The 27890-nt window shown below is 41.3% G+C and overlaps 1 protein-coding gene across 15 annotated transcripts in view; it reads right to left on the bottom strand.

The window, feature by feature from the left end:
- RASGRF2 (Ras protein specific guanine nucleotide releasing factor 2) overlaps positions 1 to 27890 on the bottom strand; it is a 266150-nt gene that overhangs the window by 55961 nt on the left and 182299 nt on the right. The window lies entirely within an intron of this gene.

The raw sequence follows: 27890 nt of genomic DNA, 5'->3' as shown, positions 1-27890 counted from the left end.
GACAAAGACAAATACCATATGATATCACTTATAACTGGAATCTAATATCCAGCACAAATGAACAAAATTTACATTTTAAGTTTTACTTGCAAGTTGGTAACCAACGAGAGAAGATGCTATGTGAATCTTTTGGGAAAGTAAGTGCTTTTCTTTAATTCTCTCTTTTAAATTTTGAAAGTGCTAAGAACACAGCACTGTTATGGCGTTTCCTACTGTAATGGATTTGAAACAAAAAGTTTTATCTATCTAACTGGAATTTAAATTTTTTCAAAAATGTACTCTTTCTCCAAATTCATTCCATTTCCTATGTGACCACTGTATGCCCCAGAGCTTTTAAAACTTGCAGTCGTGATTTATATATGGGTAGTGAGATCAATTTAGTGGGTTGTTAACAGCATTTAAACAATGAAATAGATGAAAATTCTCTGAGTAGGTTGTACATAGTGAAAATGAATATTCTTTAGGGAAATTTTGTACCAATTGTGTGTGGGGGGGGGGGGTTGTGTATCCTGCATCAAAATGTAAAATGCATTTCTTAAGAGTGGATTGTAATTAAAAAAAAGTTTGAAAGTGGCTAAAACAGATAATCTGTTTATTAGCGTTAGGTTTCAACCACCTGCATTAATTTCCCAGAAACTCTGGATAACCAAGTGCATTCTTTACTCTGAAACATGTCTGAAGGAACAAGCAGAGGTTGCTTCTCCTCTTACTGTCGCTCCCCTTTGGTTTCTGTCACCAAACATCCCCCACCCCCACCCCATTCTCCAACTAATCCTCCAGGTTGTTCGCCTCTGCCTCATTCCTCCGTTTCTGATCTGTTCTCCAGCTGACTCCATCCAGTTCTCACGCCCTCTGGCACATAATTCTCTTCTTTTCTATGCATTCCAACCTCCTCCAGTTCCAACATTTTCCCAAATCCCTCATTCCAAGGACCTTACAAGACATTTCCATATTCATGACACATTCTTCTCTCATAAAGAAACATATCCAAAAATCAAATTTATGGATTTTTTTTCTTGGTAATACCAGATTCATTTTTTTTTACTTTTTTATTAATGTATAGTTGACTTACAATGTTTCTTCAATTTCTGTTCTACAATAAAGTCACCCAATCACATGTAGTACCCTGTGCTATAAAGTAGGATCCATTGCCCATCCATTCTAAATACAACAGTTTACTTCCAAAAACCCCAAACTGCCCATCCATCCCACTCTCTCCTTCCACCCTTGGGAACCACACATCTGCTCTCTTTGACCATGATCTGTTTCTGTTTCATATATAGGATCATCTGTGCCATATTTTAAATTCCACAAATAAGTGGCATTATATGGTATTTGTCTTTTTCTTTCTGGCTTAATTCACTTAGGATGAGAATCTCTAGTTCCATCCATGTTGCTACAAATGGCATTGTTTTGTCTTTTTTATGGCTGAGTAGTATTCCATTATATATATATGTACCACATCATCTTAATCCATATATCTGTCAATGACATTTAGGCTGTTTTCATGTCTTGGCTATTGTGAATAGCACTGTGATGACTATCGGGGTGCACTCATCCTTTGGAATGAATGTTTTGTCTAGATACACACCCAGGAGTGGGATTGCTGGGTCATATGGTAGTTCTATATTTAGTTTTCTGAGGTACCGCCATACTGTTTTCCATAGTAGTTGCACCAATTTACATTCCCACCAACAGTGAAGGAGGGTTCCTTTTTCTCTACACCCTCTCCAGCATTTGTCATTTGTTGACTTGTTAATGATGGCCATTCTGACTGGTGTGAGGTGGTTCCTCATTGTACAATGTTTTGATTTGTATTTCGCTAATCATGAGTGATATTGAGAATTTTTTCATGTGCCTGTTGACCATCTGCATATCTTCTTTGGATAAATGTCTATTTAGGTCTTTTGCCCATTCTTCAATTGGGTTGTTTGTTTTTTTGTTTGTGAGTTGTCTAAATATTTTGGAGATAAGGTCCTCTTCTGTTGCATTCTCTGCAAAGATTTTCTCCTATTCCATGGGTTGTCTTTTCATTTTTTTTTTTTAATGGTTTCCTTTGCTGAGCAAATGCTTTTGAGTTTAATTGGGTCCCATTGGTTTATTTTTGTCTTTATTGTCATTACTCTAGGAAGTGGATCAAACAAGATGTTGCTGTGATTTATGTGAGAGTGTTCTGCCTATTTTTTTCTCTAGGAGTTTTATAGTATCTGGCCTTATATTTAGGCCTATAATCCATTTTGCATTTATTTTTGTGTACGGTGTTAGAGAGAAATTTATGTTTTTTTGCTCCCAAGCTCATCCCCATCCTAATTTTCTGGTTAAGGAATGACCATGGTTTCAGCTCCTCAGGTGGCAAACCTCATTCTTCTCTATCTCTCCTTGGTTTTTCCCTTTTAGTCAACAAATGCTACTCACTTTTTTGGTAGGGTTTGTCAGATTGATCATTTCTCCTCTAGTCTCCTGCTACAACCCTAAGTCTAGGTACCTCCCCCATGGGTTGCAGCTTTTGTCTCCAAATGTTCCTCCTCTCTCATTTCTCTCTGTTCTTCTGTTCTTCCTCCATCCATAATTCAATTATTCAATAAATATCTTTAGAGCACTTACTATGTTCCAGATTTTGTGCAGGTGCTGGATGAACAAAAAGGGTGGAATCCCTGCTCCCATGGAGTTTGCTCTTTAAATGGCAAGAAGATAGTCTTCAAACAAGTCAAACACCTAAAACGTATAATTTGAAATCCTGCAAATGAGCAAGGTGCTATCTATTCAAGAGTAATCTCAATTGTCCTTCTAATTACTGCTCCAACAGCAGTACTTCTTTTTTTTTTAATTGAAGTATAGTTAATGTCAATGTTGTGTTAGTTTCAGGGATACACCAAAGTGATTCAGTTGTACGTATACATTTTTTTTTTCAGATTCTTTTCCCTTACAGGTTATTACAAAATATTGCGTGGAGTTCCCTTGGCTACACAGTAGGTCCTTGATTATCTATCTTATGTACAGTAGTGTGTCTATATTAATCCCAAATGCCTAATTTATCCCCCTCCACTTTCCCATCTGGTAACCATAAGTTTGTTTTCTATGTCTGTAAATCTGTTTCTATTTTGCAAATAAGTTCATGTGTATCATTTCATTAGATTCCACATATAAGTGACATCACATGATATTTGTCTTTCTCTGTCTGGCTCATTTCACTGAGTATGATAATTTCTAGGTCCATCCATGTAGCACTGAGTACTCCTAATATCTACCTATTGTCCACTGAACCAAATCTAGAATATTTTCCTCCACATGGAGAGGATAGCTAATATACTCTGCCTTTACTAGCTAATAAACTGAAAAAAAAACCCCACAGGTTAATGAAGATGAGCAGATTTGCATATACACCGTAATGAACATCATGATAACAGTATTCACTGAATCTTTGAACTGATATACTCTTGAGAGATGACCCAGAATAATAGCTACAATGAAAGAAAATGAATGCTAGTCTTTATAAGGTAGGCTATCTGGCATAGGAATCTACTAGTATATTCAATTACTCCCATTTTAATGGACTCTTAGTTGGCAATCTTCTGTTTGCACAAGGGACAGAACACTCAATTCAAAATGGCTTGGAGTAAAAAGGGGATTAGTATTTTCTATATCTGGAGATAGTTCTAGATTCAGATCCTGTTTGATTCAGAGGCACATGTTAGCCTGGTCTGTGTCTATTTCTCTTCTGTACTTTGATTCTGCTCTCATTGCCAGGTAGTGAAAATAGGTAAGGCCATGCTAGTCTTATGACTTCACATCATACCATCCAGAGAATAAGGATAATTATTTCTGGTAACTTCCACTAAAGATAAAGAAATTTGTAACCAAGAAGTCCTACAAAAAATCTTTGCATTGGAGTTTCCATGTGCTCAGCAGAAATGAATCTGACTAGGCTCCATGAGGATGCGGATCCGATCCCTGGCCTTGCTCAGTGGGTTAAAGATCCAGCGTTGCTGTGAGCTGTGGTGTAGGGTGCAGACGAGGCTTGGATCTGGCATTGCTATGGCTGTGGTATAAGTCGGCAGCTGTAGCTCCGATTGGACCCCTAGCCTGGGACCCTCCAAATGCCGTGAGTGCAGCCCTAAAAAGACAAAAAAAAAGAACAACAACAAAAAAAACCCAAAAGTCTTTGCATTTCACTTGCCCAAAGTGCATCATACCCCTTCCTCAGACTCATTACTATGGCAATGGTGGGAGAAGGTGTCAGAAATAGCGGGGAGATGTGTGCACATACGTGTGTGTGTGTGTGTGTGTGAGGGGGGTAAGCTTACACTCAAAGCACATGGCTAAAAATGTGAAAAGGTGGTTTTTCAAAGATGTTATATGGCAAGACAATACTGAAGCAATGAACAAATGCTGCATGGTGTAGTTTTTTTTTTTTTTAACTTCTCTATAAGTGTGTCCTTATCCTTGAGTTGTTAAGTTCTTATTTTAACTTGAGATTTTTCTCTAAGTGCAATCAACTATAAAAATGAAATACCACATCACTGTAGAATGAGGAAAAGAAGCTCAGCAGGTCTATCATTATTTGTGATGAAAAATACTTGTCAAATGGCAAAATCAATATCTTCCCTCTGCTTTCACCTTTCAAGAAAATCAGTAATTAAGATGGTTAGCTGAATTGTTTTTATGGATTTTTAAAAATAGGTGCTATTTAGATTTTGAAGAAATTATTATACACCGAGTTTAAAATAAAAGTTATTGGGAACCATTGGGTGTTATTTCTTTTTTTAATCTTTTTCTTCTTTTCCTTTTCTTTCTTTCTTCTTCTTTTTTTTTAATGGCTGCACCTGTGGGGCCAGGGGTCAAATTGGAGCTGGCAATGCCACAGCCATAGATAGCAACACCAGATCTAAGCTGCATTTGCAACCTACACCACGGCTTGCGGCAAATGATGGATCCCTAACCCACTGAGCAAGGCCAGGGATCAAACCTGCGTCCTCATGGACACTGTCAGGTTCTTAACTTGCTGAGCCACAATGGGAACTCCATGGGTGTGACTTCTTTTAATCCTTGCAATTACATAAAACACATTTCTTGTTTTTACAGATGAGGAAACTAAGGCTCCGAGAAGTCCAATAGCAACCTAAGGGCACAGATGGTAAAAACAGAACTGGGGTTTATGGCAAGACCATCGGATTCTCAAACCCAGGCTCTTCCCACTGAAACATCCTGTCTGAATGCCTATCCATGAGAAGCACTGGCTGGCCCTGTTTACTGCTGAGTAAGCTCCAACCCTCCCATCACTGCTGTCATCAGCTTCTGCGCTGGTCTAAAGCTGCAATAAGGACATACCACCAAAACAGAGGGCAACACTGCCTTCTGCTGAAGTAGAATGGGGCCCTTTGAGGAGTCAGTGAGAAGTGAAGCCACTGAGTTAATGAATTTAAAGCACTTTTTATGAAAACTGCAAAGGCAAGAAGGAAAGGAACAGGCCAGAAACGAAAAAGTGAAACGGGTTTGTGGGAGACAATAACTTGAACTGGTTTGAAAATCAAAATATGGAAATCTATAAAAAACCAAGAAATCTAATAATCATGGTAACACTTTCTGGACAGCAAAACCAGTATTACCCAGGCCTTTGAAAATACAGTAACCGTTCTCGAAATGGTTAACATAACACCAGAAAAAAAGGAACAGACTTCCAATTTTCTGACTATTATCTTTTATGCCCACATAACCAATTATTCCAAAAAAGGAAAGATGGACATTTTTCTGTGCATCAGTCTGAATTCTCTGATGGGCATTCGCTCCCCCTTGTAGATAAGAGATGCCTACCCAGCCTGATGAGGAAAAATATTCGCATTCTTGCATCAGGGAAATTTTCCCTATAAACCAAAATAATAATATTTTTCTAAATTGTTCTGTACTTCTTCCTACACAATCCCGCACACATCTAGACATGCTTTTCTGTGGGGGTAGGGGCAGGACGATGAGTGATAGGTTTTGCCTCGGGAAGTGTGTATAAAGTGTATACAAAGTTGTAAAGGAGCACGCACCTGTGTGTACAAGGAGGCGGGGACGGGCCCCACATTAGCGGAACTATTCTGAAGAAGCCATAGCTGAGAATTTGAGAGCTGGGGAGGGGGATAAACACAGGCCATGTTATCCCCCTTAATGGTGAACATATAAGAATGTGTACAAACTGCTCCAATGTACCAAAGCAAGAGATTTTGCCACTAGAAAATGAAACACACCTTGGGAGGGAGGGTGAAAGCCACAGAATACAAAGGCAGCCCATTTTATCAGACACAAAACATTTACTGGCGTCTTTGTGTCAATCGCTTTCAGAGGAACTGGGGTACAGTGGTGGACAAGGAAAACTAATTAGCTGGTTAAAGGAACTTAACATTCTACTGGGGGAGGCACAAATAATAAATAATACATCACATCAGTGATAGTATTATCTATAAATAAATGAAGAAGGTAAATTCAGATACTGAAACAAAGAGCTATACAGAAAGTAAACATAAGTTTCTGTCGTGGCACAGTGGAAACAAATCCAACTAGGAACCATGAGGTTGCGGGTTTGATCCCTGGCCTTGCTCAGTGGGTTAAGGATCTGGTGTTGCTATGAGCTGTGGTGTAGGTCGCAGACGTGGCTTGGATCCCAAGTTGTGGCTGTGGTGTAGGCTGGCAGCTGTAGCTCCAATGAGACCCCTAGCCTGGGAACCTCCATATGCTGCAGGTGTGGCCCTAAAAAGCAAAAAAAAAAAAAAAGGAAAGAAAGTAAATAGGCTATTGTGTGTGTAGTGAAAGAGAGACAGAGACAGGGCATTTGCTGGGCTAGGCTTTGTTGGGAAGTCCTTTGTAAGGAGAGGATGATGACAGGTGAGTTGGGATTTGAACAATGAAAAGGATATGGTCATATGAGGATTTGAGGGAAGATTATTTCAAGCAGAGCAGTGAATGAAATGGCCATGAGACAGCTCGGCATGACTGGGGGCCAGAAAGCAGCCCCGGTGTGGCTGGGGCTCAGCACGCAGGCAGGCAAGAAAAGGGAGACGAAGTTGGGGAGTGAGGAAGACCAGTGAGCATCTCTGAAACCAAGTGAAAGAGCTGGATTTTATTCTCTGATATCGGGAAGCCACCAGAGGGTTTTGCAGAAACCATGGCCTCATTGACACTACGAACAGGTTACTCTGGCCGCCTTGGGTAAGGTGGGCTGGAGGGGGCCAAAGTGGACTGGGAGAGACCAGGTATGGGGCAGTGATCCAGGGGATGCAGGTTGGACAAAGGTTGTGGCAGGAGTATGAGAATTGTTGGAGATAAAGAGGCTAAAACTAGCTGAGGGATCTGTACTGAACTGGAGCATTCCCCCAAATTCATGTTCACTCAAAACCTCCCAGTATTACTTTATGTGGAAACAAGGTCTTTGCAGACGTAATCAAGTTAAGATGGCAAACTGGATGAAGGAAGGTCCTATACCCAATGACTGGTATGGTTCTAAGAAGAGGCAAATTTGGGAGTTCCCGTCATGGTGCAGTGGTTAACAAATCTGACTAGGAACCATGAGATTGTGGGTTCAATCCCTGGCCTTGCTCAGTGGGTTAAGGATCTGGCATTGCCATGAGCTGTGGTTTAAGTCTCAGATGAGGCTCGGATCTCGCGTGGCTGTGGCGTAGGCTGGCAGCTACAGCATCGATTAGATCCTTAGCCTGGGAACCTCCATATGCCACTGGAGCGGCCCTAGAAAAGGCAAAAAGACCAAAAAAAAAAAAAAAAAAAAAAAAAAGAGGCAAATTTGGATACAGACACACCCAGAGGAAGAAGGCCTTGTGACAACAGAAGCAGAGAATTATGCTGCCGTAGGCCAGGCACACCAAGGATGGCCAGCAACCACCAGAAGCTGGAAGAGGCCAGGCAGACTCCTCTTACACCTTCAGAGAACACAGCCCCGCTGCCACCTTAATTTCAGGTTTCTAGCCCCCAGAACTGTGAAAGAACACATTTCTGCTGTTTTTAGCCACCCATTTGAGATAATTTACTAGAGCAGCCCTAGGTAACTAATACACCGTCTAAAGGAAAGAGAGGACTTAGGAAAGACTCCACTGTTTGGGGCTTGAGCAGCTGGGTGGAGATGAGGATGATGCCATTTCCTGAAACTGGGAAGGGGTAAGTCTGGGGAGGAAAATCAAGAATTTGGCTTTAGGAGTTACCACTGTGGTGCAATCCAACTGCAGTGGCTCAGGTCACCGCAGAGGCATGCGTTTGATCCCCAGCCTGGTGCAGTGGGTTAAAGCATCTGGGGTTGCCATAGGTTGCAGCTGGAACTTGGCTTCAACTCCTGTCCTGGGAAATTCCATTTGCCACAGGTGTGGCCATAAAAATACAAAAAATACAAAAAAAAAAATTTGGTTTTAAACTGAAAGATGTCTTTCTTTTCTTCCATTCTTTAGAAAAAATTTTATCATAGTTGATTTACAATGTTCTGTCAATTTCTGCTGTATAGTAAAGTGATTCAATCATATATATATACATATATATGTGTGTGTGTGTATATACATATAAATATTCTTTTTCTCACATTATCTGCCATCATTTTCCATCACAAGTGATTAGATACAGTTCCCTGTGCTATACAGCAGTATCTCATTGCTTATATACTCTAAATGCAATAGTTTGCATCTACTAACCCCAAACTCCCAGTCCCTCCCTCTCCCTCCCCCTCCTCCTTGGCAACCACAAGTCTGCTCTCCATGTCCATGAGTTTGTTTCTTTTCTGCAGATAGGTTCATTTGTGCCATATATTAGATTCCTGAAAGATGCCTCTTTCAAACACATAAGTGGAAATATCCGTGAGGCTCTTAGACATAACAACCTGAAACTCACACAGAAAGGTTCCTACTAGAAATGTAAACTGGAGAGCATTGGGTATTTATGTATTACTTAGCATCGTAAGACTGCATGAGCTTACTTGGGTAGAGAATTTACATGGGGGAAAGGGCTAGGGAAAGCTGTGGTCCCATAATCAGCTGAGATTTGGTAGAAGAGGAGCCAGCAAAGGAGACGGAAAAAGCGGGGAGGGTAAGGACAACCAGGCATGGGTGGTGTTATGGAGACAAAGACGACACGTGTTTCAACAAGGAGGATGCAACCGGCTGCATCAAATGCTGCAGAGAGGCTGACTGGGATGACGGCTTTGGCTTTGGCAGGATGGAGGTCACAGGTGACCTAGAGAAGAGTCATTTCAGAGTGAAAGTCCAAGAGAATAAGCTAAGGGAAACAGAGGTGATAAAGTGGAGACACTGACTATGGATAACTCAAGATTTTCTGCCTTGAAAGCAAGCAGCAGGAATTCCCTGGTGGCTTAGCAGTTAAGGATCGGCTGTTGTCACTGCTGAGACTCGGGTTATTGCTGTGATGTGGGTTTGATCCCTGGTCTGGGAACTTCTTCATGCTGTGGGCACAGCCAAAAAAAAGAAAGCAAGTAGCAAAAGGAAGCAGAGAAGCAGACATGCTGGCGTCATGGGGAAAGAACCGAGGACGAGGGAGAAAAGGAGAGTAAGCATGTGAGAGCAGTTCTGGAGCATGTGGAGAGGAAGGGCTTAACCCAACAGCAGGGCAGGGATGATTCTCCCAGAAGCACTGGGAGAAGGCAGAGCGTGAATCCAAGTGAACCGGGCTGGTGAAGCCAGTGGAGGAGACAGGTTACCCTTTGTGTTTTCTCGGTGAAGGAGGAGGGAAGCTCATCATCGAGTATGGAGAGGGATGAGGGGATCTAAAGAGAAATCCTGGCATGTAGGGAAGCGACTTTGCTATGGCTGCCTGGCAGCACAGGACGCCCATTTGGGAATGTGAAGATATAAGGGGAGTCTCGGCAGCACAGTTCTGCTGGCCTCTCCAGGGAGCAGCTCCACTCTGCGTGAACACTGGCTCCATCTGATCCTGCCTATGTTCAGTTACGGCCCTGGCTGGTGCAGGCTCCATGCCTTTGATCACACTATCAGAACTGGCCAAGCCTTCTGCTTGTCCCTGGGTGCCCTGGAGGCGGCCAAAGAGAGGCGAAGGGTCAGAATGCAGCCTGCAGCTGCTCTAGTGGCCTTTCACTTAAAAAGCTGTGTCTGCTTTGAAACTTACAGACAAATGCAGGGAGGAGACCATCACTGCCATCCGACTGTGTACTCAAGTGTGCCGTTTAAAGACCCCTGCCAGGATTTCTGATTCTGAGCAGCTTGCTGTATATTCTACTCTAGTGAATTTGTTTAACAGAAGTGACGGATGGATGATGCAACCCGGGTCCCTTGCGGCAACAAGTTTGTGTCCCTCACCTTAGCTACTGAGAGCAGCATCAAACAACTCACACTGATGATGAGGGCGCAACATGGCAACACTTTCGGCGCACACTGCCGGGTGGTCTGACCAATTGCCCCCGCCACCTGCTAGAGACTGCAGTCACCTAATGAGGGAGACCAGGAGGCTTGCACCCTTCCTCGAAGTCTCTCTGCCACTCCTTCCCCACTCTCCTCCTTCCCCCCTGGAGAAAGCAGCACATGGGATAGAAGAAACAATAGACTGGGAAGTTTTTAATGGGCTTATCTCACTGAGTGGCCTTGGAAAAGTCTCTCTGTCTCTCCGGGTCTCAGTTTCCTCTTTGGTATCATGCAGAACTTATCTAGACACCTGCCTTTCTTCAGGGTCTCCTGGGATAAAGCTCAGGTCTCCCACTATGAGTCTGAACCCCTGACATCATCAATTACCATCATCACCCATCTTTCCTCGAGCCCTTCAATCTGCATGGATCCCTCCCCTACACTCATGAAGGCTTTTCTTCAATTCTGCCACAACCTCACATGTGATGATGGAGGCTTTGTCTTTCTTGCTTAGCCTAGGTGCCCCTAGAATATTTGTAAATAGGCAAAGGCTTTCAGCAGGAAGAATAACATGTCACCAGGCCCCCAGAAATCCACTGGTGCTCTAGTCCTGAGTGCTTCGAGTGAAGTTGGGCACCCCCAGGTCCATACATCTGATGGCATCTGTGACTTTACACAAGGCACCCTTATGACCATAACCCCATCTCTTTTCTTCTGTGGTTCAGTGACACTGAGATGCATCAAATGGCCCCATGTGGCACAGTCAGAGTCAGGTCAGACTGTCAGAAAGGATGATGGAGCTCAGAAAAGGCAAGTTGCCAGAAGCAAGAAGGAATCTGAACTGGTGCCTAGAAGAAGTCCTAGGGCTTTAGGGAAGGTGTAAGTCACAGGGTCTGGACAAATTAGCAGAGATCTGGACCCGCCTCAGGAGTAGCCGTAAACAGAGTAGGGTTCACACGAGCATCTCTGTGGACTGGCCAAAGCTTCTGCTGCTGCAGCAGAGACACCTAGGACCAGCCAGTGGGGCCTTGATATAGCTAAAAACATGATATTTGACCAACAGGCTAGTGAAGACAGGGAAACACAGCAGCTGGAATCCTTAGAAATATTCTCAAGAAAGTCTCTGAAAGATGGACTTTCCAATGATCATCCATATTGGAGGCAAGGTAGAGGAGGGAGTTCTAAAATTGGTTTAATTCAAGTATAAGAAGAAATCAGGCCTCACTTTGAGGTCCCATGCTGGAGGCCTGGGACACTGGGTTACATTTCCACCTCCCTTCATGCAAAGGGCCTTACAGGCAGTGAGGACGCAGACAATCTGTTTATTTATTTATTTTTGGTTTTGGGGGCTGCAGCCACAGCACATGGAAATTCCCAGGCTAGGGGTGAATAGGAGCTGCAGCCACCGGCCTGTGCCATGGCCACAGCAACACGGGATCCAAGCCATGTCTGGGATCTACACCATGGCTCACGGCAACACCAGATTCTTTAACCCACCGAGCAAGGTCAGGGATCGAACCTGTGTCCTCATGGATACTAGTCGGGTTCCTTTCTGCTGAGCTGCAACGGGAACTCCTAATTAAATATATATATATATTTTTTAATTCCAGATTTTTTATTCACTTTATCGCTGTGGATAAATATATTAACACAGACTAGTCCCATTTATTGGAAGACGTTGGTATTTCCTGAGTCAGGAGGTTCCTGAACCTCCCTGCCTTGGAATTTACCACACTTCTCCTCCCATCCCATCTTCCCCAGGGTCGGTAACCACAAGACCTGAGGTAACGTAAAGTATTTTCGGTTTAGCAACTGAGGACTCAGGAGAGAGGTTTGTACACAGCTGTGAAACCTTCAGGCCCAAGAAAACACCCTCCACACGAAGGCCCGGTTGCACTGGGCCCCGTTCTTGGAGGGGCCTCCATACCCTGGCTGGGAATCTACATCTCTGCAAAGTGTTTCAGGAAAAATCTATCTGTAGCATTTCAGTGGAAGATGACTGCTCAATTCTGAAAACTTTCAAACAGATTACTAACAGTTCTTTTTTTTTTTTTGCTTTTTAGGGCTGTACCCACGGCATATGGATATTCCCATGCTAGGGGTCCAATTGGAACTACAACTGCTGGCCTACACCACAGCCACAGCAACGTGGGATCCAAGCCACATCTTCGACCTACACCACAGCTCATGGCAACGCTGGATCCTTAACCCACCGAGTGAGGCCCGGGATCGAACCCGCAACCTCACAGTTCCTAGTTGGATTCGCTTCTGCGGCCCACAACGGAAACTCTAAGATTACTAACAATTCCTTTTTTTTTTTTTTTTAATCTTTTTGCTATTTCTTTGGGCCGCTTCTGCAGCATATGGAGGTTCCCAGGCTAGGGGGCCAATCGGAGCTGTAGCCACCGGCCTACGCCAGAGCCACAGCAACGCGGGATCTGAGCCGCGTCTTCGACCTACACCACAGCTCACGGCAACGCCGGATCGTTAACCCACTGAGCAAGGGCAGGGACCGAACCCACAACCTCATAGTTCCTAGTCAGATTCGTTAACCACCGCACCACGACGGGAACTCCGACTAACAATTCTTAAAATGTGTTTGAGAGCTTCAGAGCTCCTCTTCACCCTACCCAGACACCTTCACCTCACCTACACAGGACTTCAGCTCCCACTTAGGAACTTCATAGGCAAACTCTTCCATCCAGAATCAATACTTTGCTGATCAGGCCAACGTTTGCTAATTGGTATGCAAACTGCCAGAAGGTACAAGAAGGGCCCTAAGAATTCCATTCCCTAAGTCCACGTTACTGTCACTATTCATCAGGCTAGAGTAAATCCTTTTTTAAAACCACAAATTCTGAAAGTATGTTCTTTTCAACCTCCCAAGAAATGATTCAACAGTCTAAAAATGATTCAACAGTCTACCAGATACTTATGCAAAAATATGTTCTACCAAATCAGGTCAAAGTATGTGGCTAATATAAATATGAACTAACAAACCATACCAATTCCTAAATTTCACGAAGATTGGGCCTTTTTATTTTTTTGTCATTAAACGTGGCCCAATCTTAAGGGCAGAGACCTTAATTCATCCAATGACTAAGTGTGGCATGAAGTCGTTTTGGTTTGAGAAATAATTTTCCAAAGGTAAACTAACTTCTTGGGCTTGAGGTTCTATTGAAAGCCTGTAAAATATACTAACGTGTGGAGAAAAATGTGCATGTTGCTAAGAAGCTGCCTGTCCTGAAGGAGAGAAGACGGCCCTCTGCTTGTCTCTCAAATTCAAGCTAGCAAGTCTGTCTTACTCTTCAGAGATAGGAGGCCTCTGGGTTAAAAGGTCTAGGGAAATATGTCATAGTGAAAGCATCATTCTGAGTTAAACCATTATGATTATGATTATTTTATAGCTAACATTCACTCAGTGCTTAATGCCAGGGATTAAAATCATTTAAGCTTTCCAGCAATCCTATAACTAAGTTATCCCCACTTTACAGAAAATAATAATTATTAAATAATAGCAATATATTAATTTAAATAATAATATAATATAAATAATCATAATAATAGCAATTATTTATATAGTGTTCATTATATGCCTGCCACTGTTCCAGTACTTTATACTCATTGAACTCTCACATTAACCTCATGAGGTAGCAAGCAGAGTTTTTGCATCCACAGTGTCATCAGCACCCATTCACGTCAACTACAGCTAAGACTACAGCCATCATAGGTTCTAATTTCCCCATTTTACAAGAGTTCCCCAATGAGCAGACACATTCTGGTGCCATCAGCCAAGGCCAGCTCTTTGATTATACAGCATCTCCTGTTGGGACACACAATGCATCGGTGCTTCCCAGGGTCACAAAAAAAGCAATGCTTATTCTCAGCATAGGACTTGATGTGCACACATATGCACATAACCGGGGTCCCACAAGGACGCTCTAATTGCATGTTTCTTTTGTAGCTTGGCCACATACTGCACAAACATTGCTTGGCTTGAAGATACTTTAAATGAGTGAGTTTGGTGGTCAAGAAAGGTGGGTTTAAATTTGTGAGAACACCTTATATGCCTAAGGACTGTCTCATTTTTGCATATTCTTCCAGGATGCTCATTCATAACTTCATATGAATTAAGATGATTAAAAATGAACTTTTTTTTTTTCTTTTTTGGCTGTACTGTAGCATATGGAAGTTCCCAGGCCAGTGATCCAATTGGAGCCACCACAGAAACAATGCCAGATCCTTAACCTGATGCGCCACAGCAGGAATTCCAAAAAGGAACTTTATTTTTTTGCTTTTGAGGGCCACACCCCGGGCACATAGAGGTTCCCAGGCTAGGGGTCCAGTTGGAGCTGTAGCTGCCGGCCTACGCCAGAGCCACAGCAGCCAGATCCAAGCCACGTCTGCGACCTACACCACAGCTCATGGCAACGCCAGATCCTTAGGATCAAACCCGCAACCTCATGGTTCCTAGTCAAATTCATTTCGGCTGCGCCACGATGGGAACTCCAGGAACATTTTTAATAAGCATAACTGACTATATGTAAAAGTCTAAGATGGAGAGGTTTTCCTTCATGTCCTTGGGCTGGAAGGCTCAAAAGCAGAAAAATTCTGCATTTCCCAGGCTCTTCTGCAGCTCAGGTTCTGAACGTAAAGTAGGCATCTGCTCAGGGTCTGTACTGTGGGAACGAGACAGAGGCTATTATCCACCACAGCAGCCATGTCTCCTGCTATGGCCATGGAGGCCAGCAGTGTCCCAGCCCAGAGAGACAGCCTCCGCAGAGGCAGGCAGCAGTTTCCTAATCACTCATGTGGTGAAGTCAAGGTCCTCTTGGGTGGGCAGTTTCCACGGAGATCTTCTGCTTTCCTACCATCCAAGGACAGCAGCAGCCCCAGGTAGCTCACTTCTCCCTGGTGTTTCCTTGAAGCCCAGCCTTAAGCCTATTTCTTCCCCTGTACCCCATTTGTTGTAAGAAATCTCTTCCCAAGTAAAGCCCATGATTTATTCCTTACAACCAAATTTTCATGGGTAACAGAGAGCAAGGGTCCAAGGACAAACATCCAGGAATTAGGTCACGATGCTCGGTATTTGCAAATCAGAAACCAGGAGCGACCTTTCCCATCTGAAGTCAGAGGCAGATGAGGGGGACAGGACCTGAACAAGTCTTGACATTCAATTAAAACAACACATTCCACATTCAGAGGGGGCCAGAGGCTCTTCAGTTTTGTTATGCTGAAACCTGCCTTCTAACAGACCTTCATAATTTCTTTCGTTTCTTTTCTTTTCTTTTTTTTTTTTTTTTCATCTTTCTAGGGCCGCACCCATGGCATATAGACATTTTCAGGCTAAGGGAGTTCCTGTTGTGACACACCGGAAATACATCTGACTAGGAGCCCTGAGATTTCGGGTCCATCCCTGGCCTCGCTCACTGGATTAAGGATCTGGCATTGCCATGAGCTGTGGTGTAGGTCGCAGATGAAGTTCAGATCTGGCATTGCTGTGGCTGTGGTGTAGGCTGCTCTGATTAGTTCCCTAGCCTGAGAACCTCCATATGCTGCTGGTGCGGCCCTAAAAGGACAAAAAAAAACAAAAGAAGTTTTCAGGCTAGGGGGTCAAATCAGCGCTATAGCTGCTGGCCTACATCACAGCCATAGCAACTCAGGATCCAAGCTATGTCTATAACCTACACCACAGCTCATAGCAATGCTGGATCCTTAACCCACTGAGCGAAACCAGGGATTGAACGCCTGTCCTCATGGACACTAGTCCGATTTGCTACTGCTGAGCCACAACGGGAACTCCTCAGACCTTCCCAGTTTCTAAGTAAACACATGACTGATCAAAATTGCCTTCCACATATGCCAAAAGGAAGGAAGGAAAGGGAGGGAGGGGAGAGAAAGAGAGAATCTCAGTAGAATTAAGGAGACTTCACACAGAAGCTTCTATCTACACAGAGGACAATACTGGTGAGTCAGGCACTCTTGAACCCATCTTTAGAAGACAGCCGGGGATGAGTTTTTTTTTTTTTTTTTTTTTTTTGCTATTTCTTTGGGCCGCTCCCGCAGCATATGGAGGTTCCCAGGCTAGGGGTTGAATCAGAGCTGCAGCCACTGGCCTACGCCAGAGCCACAGCAACGCGGGATCCGAGCCGTGTCTGCAACCTACACCACAGCTCACGGCAACGCCGGATCGTTAATCCACTGAGCAGGGGCAGGGACCGAACCCACAACCTCATGGTTCCTAGTCGGATTCGTTAACCACTGCGCCACGACGGGAACTCCGGGGATGAGTTTTTAAAAAACCTGTCTCTGGGAGTTCCCGTCGTGGCTCAGTGGTTAATGAATCTGACTAGGAACCATGATGTTGCAGGTTCGATCCCTGGCCTTGCTCAGTGGGTTAAGGATCTGGCATTGCCATAAGCTGTGGTGTAGGTTGCAGACTTGGCTTGGATCCTGAGTTGCTGTGGCTGTGGTGTAGGCCAGCAGCTGCAGCTCTGATTCGACCCCTAGCCTGGGAAACTCCATATGCCGCAGGATCGGCCCCAGAAAAGGCAAAAAACCAAAAAAAATTAAAAAATTTAAAAAAATTAAAAACCTGTCTCTGTTTGCTTGGCAGAACCTGAAAATGAAACCATTCTCATTTAAATGAAAATCAAACCACTGCAAAGGATCATTCTATAGATTCAGAGAAAAAGACTGATCAACTAAAGGAAGGAATTTAAATAACAGATGATAATGCATACTGGACTCTGGCAAGGAGTCCACTGGTGCCGATAATGCTCATAGTAATTGATAATCTTCATTATAAGGATTTTAATAAGGCATCAAGTTATTTGTGCACAATTCATATATGGGAATCATTGTATGCAAGATGGAGAGAGGCTACAGTAGGGACAAAACAGTATTTACTGTTTGTTATATTTGTCCAAGAGGTTCTCTCCAGTTATATACCTTCAGTAAGTTTGGCAAACTGGAAAATCCTATGAGCAATAAAGAGCCCATCCTCCTGAGGGGGTACATTTTTACCTCTGGCTCCTAAAGATTCTAAGAGCCAGCTCTCACATTCTGCTCCAAGGTTGAGGATTTAATGGCATCTCAATCATGCAGTGAGGTCATTCACTAGAGCTATTCTCCTTTATCAGTCCAGAGAAAAGGCTATTTTCTTTCAAGATCACACCTTGAAAATACTCTCTGATGAGGGAAATGAAGCCAAATCAGCAGATCAGGGCACCAGCCATTATGTGGCCCTTTTTCTCAGTCTGACCAATTCTGTCACCAGCAGATTAATTTTTAGTTCTATGAAAGCCTGCTTATGTATCAGTAATGCCACTGGTTTTGTACTTTACTAACTTACTCTCTTGGGAAGAAGCCGTAGGCAATTAAATGATGATCCCAAGATGGAATCTGAATTGGGTTCTTGACCCATGTGAGTCTCAGATCTCAGGATGGGAATGTAATGATCACAGCAGACAACTGGCAACAAATGCCCTCTTCTTAGCCTAAAAAAATCTTCCAAAGGCATGGACAGTTCCTCATAAGCACTGGATGAATTCACCTACTCGAGCCAAGGTTAGATATTACGAGAACTTCTAAAGAATGCAGGAAAGAAATACATACAATTAAAGGCTCCTTTCTTACCCACCTCCGACACCACAGTCCCCAACATTTGGTTTCAGATATTCCAGCACAGAGGATGCTATCAAGCTTCCTTCAGAGTTCTAACTAGACTTTTCCTTACAATAAGATGGCTGGGAAAGAGTTCAAAAAGAACTCACCCAACCCACCTCAACTTTTGCTCTAGAGGGAAGAGTTCTAAGTGCCGAGGTACTTATAAAACTCTCTAGGCATTGTTCTTAGCTGGACTACTACTAGAGTCACAAAGAAAATAATTTTTTTTCCCTGAAAAGTAATAATATGAGGACAAAATGGCTAAGCTGGAAACAACAGAAACAAGAACAAAAGAAAGCAGATGTAATTTTTAACAGGTTTACTGAAATATAATTTCCATGCCATGAAAGTCACCCATTTTAAGTGTATAATTCAGTTAAGTGCATAATTCGGTGATATTTAGCAAATTTATAGGGTTGTGCAACCACAATCACAATCTAATTACAGAACATTTCCGTTCCCCCAAAATATCCCTGGTGTCAATTTGCAGTCATTCTCTGTTCCCATCCCCAAGCCAGGCAAGCATGAGTCTGCTTTCTGCCAGCAGAGATTTACTTTTCTGAACATTGAGAGGAATGGAATCATACTGCGTATGGTCTTTTGCATCTGGTTTCTTTCACTTAACACAGGAGTCAGCAAAGTACCTGCTGCCTGTTTTTGTAAATAAAGTTTTATGGGAACACAATCACACCCAACCATTTACATATTGTCTGTTGCTGCTTTAGTGCGAGGAGGGCAGAGCTGGGAAGTTGCCATAGAGACCATACGGTCCACAAGCCTAAAATATTTACTATCTGACCTTTTCAAAAAAACATTGCTTGATATTTTTGAGGTTCATCCATGTTGTAACATATATTAGTCATTCATTCCTTTTTCTTGTGGAATAATATTATGTTGCAAAAATATATCGCATTTGTTTACCCAGTCATTTGTTGATGGACATTTGGTCTGTTTCTAATTTGGGGCTATTGTGAATAATGCTGCTATAAACATTCATGTACAAGTCTTTGTGTGAACATATGGCTTCATTCTTTTGCATAGATGCTTAGATCCCAGAAGTGAATTTGCTGGATCCTACGGTAAGCTTATGTTAAACATTTTAGGAAACTGGCAGTGTCCTATAATAACCTACATGTGGAAAAAAAAGAGATGATATGTGTATATGTATAACTGATTCACGTTGCTGTAAACGTGAAACGAATACAATATTGTGGGTCAACTATACTCCAGTATTTTTTTTAATTTAAAAATAAATTAAAAAGAAAAAAAGAAACTGATAAACTGTTTTCCAAAGTAGCTATACTATTTTATATGCCCACCAGCAAAGTATAAGGGTTCCTGTGTCTCCACATTCTCACTGTCACTTGTTATTATTTCTGTCAAATTTATTATAGTCATTCTAACAGCTATGAAATAGTATCTCATTGTGACTTTAATTTGTATTTTCCCTAATGAATAATGAGCATCTTTTCATGTGCTTTTTAGTCATTTCTTTATCTTCTTTGGTGAGATATCTATTCAGATCTTCCACTCCCACTTTTATTTCAGTAGTTTGTCTTCTTATTATTGAGTTCTTTATATACTCTGGATGGAAATCCTTTATCAAGTAGATGATTTGCTTTATTTCCTCCCACTTCTCTATGCGTTGTCTTTTTTGCTTTCTTGATGGTGTCCTCAAAAGCATACAAGTTTTCAATTTTGATGAAGTCCAATGATTAATTTTTTTTCATTTATGGATCTTGATTTTGATGTTATATCTAAAAATTCTTTGCCCAACCCAATGCATTAAGACTTTCTCCTATGTTTCTTACTGAACTTCAAACTTTTAGTCCTTAACGTTTAGAATTAAATCAATCTTTTTGCTTATAGCCTGCCATTGCCCCAGTAACATTAGATGAAAAAGATTACCCTTTCTCCTACTGAATTGCTTTGGTATCTTCATTAAAAAAAAAAAAAAAAAAATCAATGGACCATAAAGACTTATTTCTAGACTCCTAGTCCATGGATATGTATGACTAACCTTATGTCAGAACCATTCTAACTTGCTAATATCTTGCTAACTGTAGTCTTAAATCAGCAAGCAGAAATCCTCCAGCTTAGCTCTTATTTTTCAAACTTGTCTTGGCTATTCTGGGTCTTTTGCATTTCCAAAGAAATGTTAGCACTCAATAAAACAAAACAAAAATGAAAGCAAAAATAAATATACATTTAAAGTGATGCATTTTTTTTTTTAGAACCAGCTGGTCAATTTCTAGAAATAAGCCTATGGGTATTAGAAAGGAATTGTGTTGAATCTATAGATCAGTTTTGGGAAAACTGAATCTTCCAGTCAATGAGCTTGGCAGATCTCTCCATTAACTTCTCTTGGCAATGTTCTCTACGGTATAGTGTACAAGCCTTTTACTACTTTTGTTACATTTATTCCTAAGTATCTAATTCTTTAGATGCTTTGTGGCTAGAATTGTTTTCTTAATTTCATTTAAGTTCATTGTTAGTATATAAAATACAAGTGACTTATATATTGATCTTATATTCTACATCTTTGCTGAAATTATTTATTAGTTCTGGTAGGGTTGTTGTTGTTGTGGATTCCTTATGGTTTTCTTTTAAAAAAAATTTTTTATTACAGTTGATTTACAATGTTCTATCAACTTCTTCTGTGTATATGTGTCTGTGTGTATATATACATTTTTTTTTCACATTATCCTCCATTATATTCCATCACAAGTGATCAGATATAGTTCCTTGGGCTATACAGCAGAATATTGGTTTTCTGTATATAGGATCATGTCATCTGTGAGTAATGACAGTTTTACTTTCTTATTTCCTTCCAATCAGGATGCCTTTATATAACCTTTCTTTTCTCTTATTGCATTCAGAAAATATCCCAGTGCAATGTGGAATAGAAGTGACAAGATATCCTTAATATTTTGCTTGACCTTAGGAGGAAAGCATTTGGTCTTTCACCATTAAATATGATGTGAGTTCTACCTTTTTCATAGATGCTTCTTATCATAATCAAGAATTCTCCTTCTATTCCTACTTTCTTGGTAGAATTGTACGAAATATTTTATCTGTTGCTATTAAGGTAATCATTTTATTCTTTATTTATATGATATACTTATACTACATTAACTAATTAATTTTCTGATGTTAAACCAATTTTGCATCCCTGAGTTAAAATATATTTAGTCATGGTGTTTGATACTTTTCATAACTTGCTGGATTTGGTTTACTCATACTTTATTGAGAATTTTTGTATTTTACATTCAGGTTTTCTTATGTTTTTGTTTGGTTTTGATATCATGGTAATACTAGCCTAATAAAGTAAGTTGGAAGGAGTTCCTCCTCCATTGCCTAGAAGATTTTGTGAGGACTTGACACTACTTATTCTTTAAATGTTTGGTATAAGTCACCTGTGAACCCATCTAGGTCTGGGATTTTCTTTGAAGGAAGACTTTAAATTGCTAACTCACTTTCTTCATCTGGCATAGATAAAGTCATCCTATTTCTGAATCTAATAGCTTTGTGATGTGAAGGCAGTCATACACCATCAAAACACCTACTCACCTACGCTTGAAGAGAAAAAGGACAACCTAAATTTGGATATCATTTCTATTTTATAGCTATATTAAACCATTTCATAGGGTGGCAAAAAAAAGTATTGAGGTTTTGGTGACAGCTTCCAATTATTAGCAATAATTGTCCAAAGGCTGAGTTTACTACCTATAACCTTTATTTGAATTTGAAGAAAAATACTTCTTTGTACCACTGATATAGTATTACTTCTCAAGATCTTTCTAACTATGGAAAAACCTAATGTCTCCTATACTTCAACGTAAATAATTATAATCATTATGCATGAAAAATTAATCAGGACTGGGAAAATCATAAACCGAATTGAACCACATTGGGAACTATTCTGGAGCACTTACATGATCATAGCACCAGTATGGCTGAGTCCAACCTTGGATGGTCCAGGACAGTACCTGTGAAAATTATCCACTGGAATATCAGATCCAGCAGGCAGGACCTGCGAAAGACTAGCATGGCTAGGGCAGTGTCAGGGGAAGTCTTAAGGAACCTTACCTAAGAAAATATCAGAACCAACCATAGCAGGTGAAATAAAGCTATTCAGTCATGTTGGAGATGTTCTCTTTGATCCCTGACTTCCCGCCTTTTCATCCTCAGGAGTCCCTCTATTTGACAAAACCATCTCTTTCTGGCACAGGTCAACTAGGCAGTAGGAATGTGTCAATAAGCAGAAAGCACCAGGAAATGGGGATTGATTCAGTTGCCATCCTTCAACCCATATCACAATGTTGTCTTCATGATTCCATTCTGATTATCTCAGTGCTAGAAAAAATAAATTAATTCTCAAAATTCCAGTAAATTGGACATGATTATTCCTTTGTTAGTGATGAGGAAACTGATGCCTCAAAAAGCTAATAAGTGACTTAACCTGGAACTTGAGTCTGACACAACAGGTAATTAGTGCCCCTTGAGCCATGGAAAAGTACAGCAAACGCCACCTGAGATGACCTTGTTTCTGATAACATCAACAGTTTGCACAAGATTTATTCTCTGGGATGTGTGACACTTTCAGGATAAAAGTTGAAAACATAATATTTATTATTAAGATACCAGTTCCCTATGGACAGAAAACTCAATTTCCTTTGAACTTTGTCCAGATTGGAGCCCAGACAGTCTTCTGACTTGCAATGCAGCCAGGGATCTGCCTCAAGTCCTTTCCAAAACGACATAAATAAACAAGCCCAGAGGACACCTTTCCAGGAGTGAGAGAGGTTGGATAAACTCATCTTAGAAGTGCATCTAGCTCCTCCTCTTTGGTTCTCCCCACTTAGATTTAATGCTGACACCTAACACTTAGCTAATTGTGAACTGAGATCATTACATTAGCTTAGTTTTTCAGGTGTAAGACTTGAAGAACTATCTTCCTTGCTTCTCTCGTTTTCACCAGGTACTATATATAGTCCATCCAAAACGCCTATGCTGACATAGAATATAATAGCCAGGTGCTGACTGTTGTTGTCTCTGTTTCAAAACCCCAGGCACTTCGATGCCTCATTGATTTCTCGGACTCCTTTCCCGTCTGGAAACATCCCATGCAAGTACCTAAGCATCTCCTATCATTACTACTATAAATCATACTGGCCAGCTGCTTGCCTCTCCTCCCCCCAATTACTTGTCATTATTCTTGAGAGTCTGCTGTAGCAGATATCATTAGATAGCATAGATTTATTTAACGAGGTTATTTCTAGTTCTCTTGATTGTGCCCAGAAACTACACTTCTTTTATCGGATGACACACAATTAATACTCTTCAGCGGTTATTTTACTAATTCTCGCCCACGTAACAATAGTCAGCAGGGGGTATGGTGTGCACGTATGTGTGTATGTGTACATTTGCACGCACACACGTGGGTGCACATAAGTGAGGCAGGAAAAGACAGACGGAATAAATGAGCTCCAGAGGAATGCATTCAAGTCAACTCTGGCTTGTTACGATGACAGGGGCTAGAGATCTAATAGGAAACACAACAGTCTCAGTTCTCAAGAAGCTCATAAATCATGTGGCGGAAACAGCCAATAATAAGAGCAGGAAATACTCATGGAGGGCTTGGCTGGTTCCAAATGCTAAGAACCGCCCAGGGACCATCTCCTTTAATCCTCGTGACACCTCTATGTGGGAGGTCCAATCATTACTCTCACTTTTTTCAAAGATGAGAAAATGAGAGTCCATCCTCGATCACACAGCTGAGACAAGGGCAGAACTCAGACCCACATTTACTTGACAGAAAAATCCACCCTCTTAACCATTTTCAATCCTGACTTCTTGGAGAATTACTCAAAACTGCTCTCACCAATTCCCCATTCTCTCTAAGGCTCTTGTGGCCTCCGTTCCCTGAATAACTACTTTTCCTACAGCCAGACTGCCAGCCAGATCATTAGCCATCAGAGGCCGCTTTTCCCTAGCACTGTGCTAGGGAAGAGGCAAGGCAGCCTTTCTTCCCATCCTCGACATAATAAGAACAGAAGTTCAAATCCTCGGGATCAAGTGTTAACCCCCCCAAGAGGGCAAGGGGGATTCTTAACTGTATCCTCCACCCACACCACAGTGTCAAGTGAAACCAGACACTCTGAGGTGGTCACAGACCCTGATTGAATTGTTTTTTATAGTAGGCAGCCTGAGTGTTTTCAAAACCCAGACTGGAAGACCACTAAAAATGTCAGAGCAAAACTAAAAGTCATTGAATTGTAGGCAATTTAAATGAGCAAATCATAAGGTAAGTAAAACGTATCTCAATAAAGCTGTTTATAAATTTGAAGAGTTCCCATTGGGCTCTGTGGGTTGGGACCCGACATTGTCTCTGGGAGTATGCAGGGTTTTTTGGGGGTTTTGTTTTTTTTTTTTTCCATTTTTTTTTATTACTCAAATGGAGGATGCAGGTTTGATCCCTGGTCTCGCTCACTGGATTAAGGATCCAGCATTGCCACAAGCTGTGCCACAGGTCACAGAGGCAGCTCAGATCTGGTGTTGCCATGGCGGTGATGTAGCCCTCAGCTGCAGATCTGATTTGACCCCTAGCCTGGGAACTTCGATATGCTGCAGGTATAGCTGTAAAAAACAAAACAAAACCCAAAAAACACTGAATATGGTGTTCTCTTTGGCAGTACATATACTAAAAATTTGAAAATGGCAAGATAGCCAACCTTTGAAAATGAAAGGCTTCTATCTCTAAGTCACCAGCAACGCTAGGAGATGTATTCCAAGGAAATGCATGGTGAGTGGATTTTAAAATGACAGAGTAAATAAGTAAAATCTGGTTGGTGAATTCTGGGTTTTCTTCTGCGTGCCATGATATTTATCTGAAGAATGTGTAGGAAAACAAAGAAATATGTTCAAATCCCTTAAAATGTCCATCGGTCTGTCAATCACTACCCAAGTGACCTCCTCAGGAATACTTGGGTGGGAGACCCTGAACCTTTCTGGGAAATTAGACACAAACTATGAAACACACAAAGCAAACCAGAAATAAAAGTCTATCTTTGAAACTTCCTTACATATAGGAAGTGACTGAGTGCTATTTCCTTAGGTTTTCTTCTTATGTTTTTGTTTGGTTTTGCCGTCATGTAATACTGGCCTAATAAAATAAGTTGGAAGGAGTTCCTCCTCCATTGCCTAGAAGATTTTGTGAGGACTTGACACTACTTATTCTTTAAATGTTTGGTATAAGTCACCTGTGAACTCATCTAGGTCTGGGATTTTCTTTGGAGGAAGACCTTAAATTGCTAACTCACTTTCTTCCTCTGGCGTAGATAAAGTCATCCTATTTCTGAATCTAATAGCTTTGTAGTGTGAAGGGAATCATACACCATCAAAACACCTATGTACCTATACTTGAAGAGGGAAGCGACATTCATATTTGAAGATGCATCATTAAAAACCAACTAGTTTATCAGATACCAGCTAACTGTCCTTTGACATTTCAGAGGAATGGCTCTGAAATGCCACTTTACAAAAGCAACTTGGTTTCGCAGAATGAGCACTGGATCGGAAGTCAAGAGATCTGGACTCTGGGCCTATTCTTGCAATTTATAACTTCCCTTGAATAAGTCACTTTAGCTCGCTGAGCCTGTTTCTTTATATATTAGAAGAAGAAGATAATATCTAACCTATCTTTCCACTTCCAGCCTTGCTGTGACAGACACATGCTGTTACTTATAAAAGGATTTTACAATCATTAGATAGTATACAATATGAATTACAGGATTAGGGCTTCATAAATCTATACTGCTAGGATAGGGGAAAAAAAAAGGAATGAGAACATCACTGATAAATCTTTCAAACTACAGTGAGCAAAGTAAGCAGGATGGAGGGAGGAAACTGCAGCCTTACTAAGATGGTCAGTTTTCTGGTTCCTGCCTCTAAATGGACCATGGCTTGTTTTACACACAACCCACAGGAATCAAAAAAACTGATTGTGGTAGCATAACATTATTTGCCAGATAAAGCTGTATCCTGACTGAGATGCTCTACTGTTTTGGGAATGAATTCTGAATTGTGAAGAGGATCTTGAAAATTAGAAACAACCCAAAGAAAAGTCTATAAAGAGGAGGAGGGGGAGTTCCCGTCGTGGTGCAGTGGTTAATGAATCCAACTAGGAACCATGAGGTTGTGGGTTCGATCCCTGGCCTCGCTCAGTGAGTTAAGGATCTGGCGTTGTTGTGACCTGTGGTGTAGGTCGAAGACTCGGCTCAGATCTGGTGTGGCTGTGGCTGTGGTGTAGGCCAGCAGCAACAGCTCCAATTAGACCCCTAGCCTGGGAACCTCCATATGCCACTGGTGTGGCCCTAAAAGGACAAAAAACAAAAAAATTAATTAATTAATTTTAAAAAAAGAGGAGGAGGAATTATAAGCCAATGACATTTGCACTGCTGTTACTCAAATGCAACATATGATTAAACAGGAGTCTTAGTCTTTACAGCTGGTGATCCAATAATATCTGAAAAAGGAGATGTTTGGCTCCCCATGACTATTTTTTACATTTATTTTAAAAAGAAACACATACACACAAACATATCAGGATACTATTATTTTCCTCTATTTAAACTCATCTCTTTTCTGTTTTCTCTAGGCTAATGACTCCTGGTTTCTGAAGCCACTAAAATATACTTGGTGTAAGTCTTTCATTACTTTTTTTTTTTTTTTTTTTTTTGGTCTTTTTAGGGCTATACCTACAGCATATGGAGGTTCCCAGGCTAGGGGTTGAATCGGAGCTGTAGCTACTGGCCTACAGCACAGCCACAGCAATGCCAGATCCGGGCTGCATCTGGGACCTACACCACAGCTCACGGCAATGCTGGATCCTTAACATACTGAGCGAGGCCAGGGATTAAACCTTCATCCTCATGGATGCCAGTCAGATTGGTTTCCACTGAGCCATGACAGGAACTCCATTTCATCACTTCTTATTATAATGCAGATGTAGAAATCTTAACAATATTAACTTAGTCCAACGTGTTAATTATGTTAATAATTATGTTATTAATAGTATGTTAATAATTATGACAATACTAACAAAGTCCAGTATGACAGACTTTGCCCCCACTTAATGTAGTAACAGCTAAACCCCTAAGACTATAACACACACAAGAAGTGTCTGCCCATAAAGAATAACCTGCAGATCCAGAGGAAAACACTGCCTCAAAATTAAAAAACCACAAAAAAAAAAAAAAAAAAACCCACTAAATCAAAAAAGCTCCAAAATCCTATTTTCAGAAAACTGGCTAATTGGAAGACTGCATGAAATACTGTGAAACTAGATTACCCTTTTCTTGCAGGGTCATGCACTGATGGCTTGTTATTTTGCTAATGTGACATTTTCTCTCATCTTCAAGTCCAGAATTTAACAGCATGGCTGAGAATTATACTGATTGTTATCAGTATTCTGGAGCTTAGATCTTGATCATTTGAGATTTACTTCATGCCTGTTTGTCTCACCTCCTCAACAGGATCGTCAGTCCTTAGAGAGTAGAGGCCATGCCTCATATTTCATTGTTAGCTTCCTACAATACCTGATGGATAGACCTATATAACTCACTGAAGATTAAACAAAATCAAATAAACTTGTACATCATTTAATCCAAAGAGTGGGAAAGAGCAATGCTTGTAAATCTTGGTAGCGATTTCTGAATCTCCATACCAACCTTTCTGTCAAACAACTGGATTTAGACCTTTTGTTTAAAAATCCAATGCAGCTGACAATTCTAGGATTCTTTCCCACAGAGCTAGGTAGTAAGGTCAGTGGCAGCTAGACTTCCCACTTCCTCCAAATTTCTTTGGGATCCCCAG

The sequence above is a fragment of the Sus scrofa genome, chromosome 2 (genome assembly GCF_054392235.1).
Source record: "Sus scrofa isolate SSC_HxYL_T2T_F1_AM1 chromosome 2, Sscrofa_HxYL_maternal_Yorkshire_Landrace_v2.0, whole genome shotgun sequence".
Classification (NCBI taxonomy): Eukaryota; Metazoa; Chordata; class Mammalia; order Artiodactyla; family Suidae; genus Sus; species Sus scrofa.
Note: the sequence above shows the minus strand (reverse complement) of the source record. Positions and strands in the feature narration are given on the sequence as shown.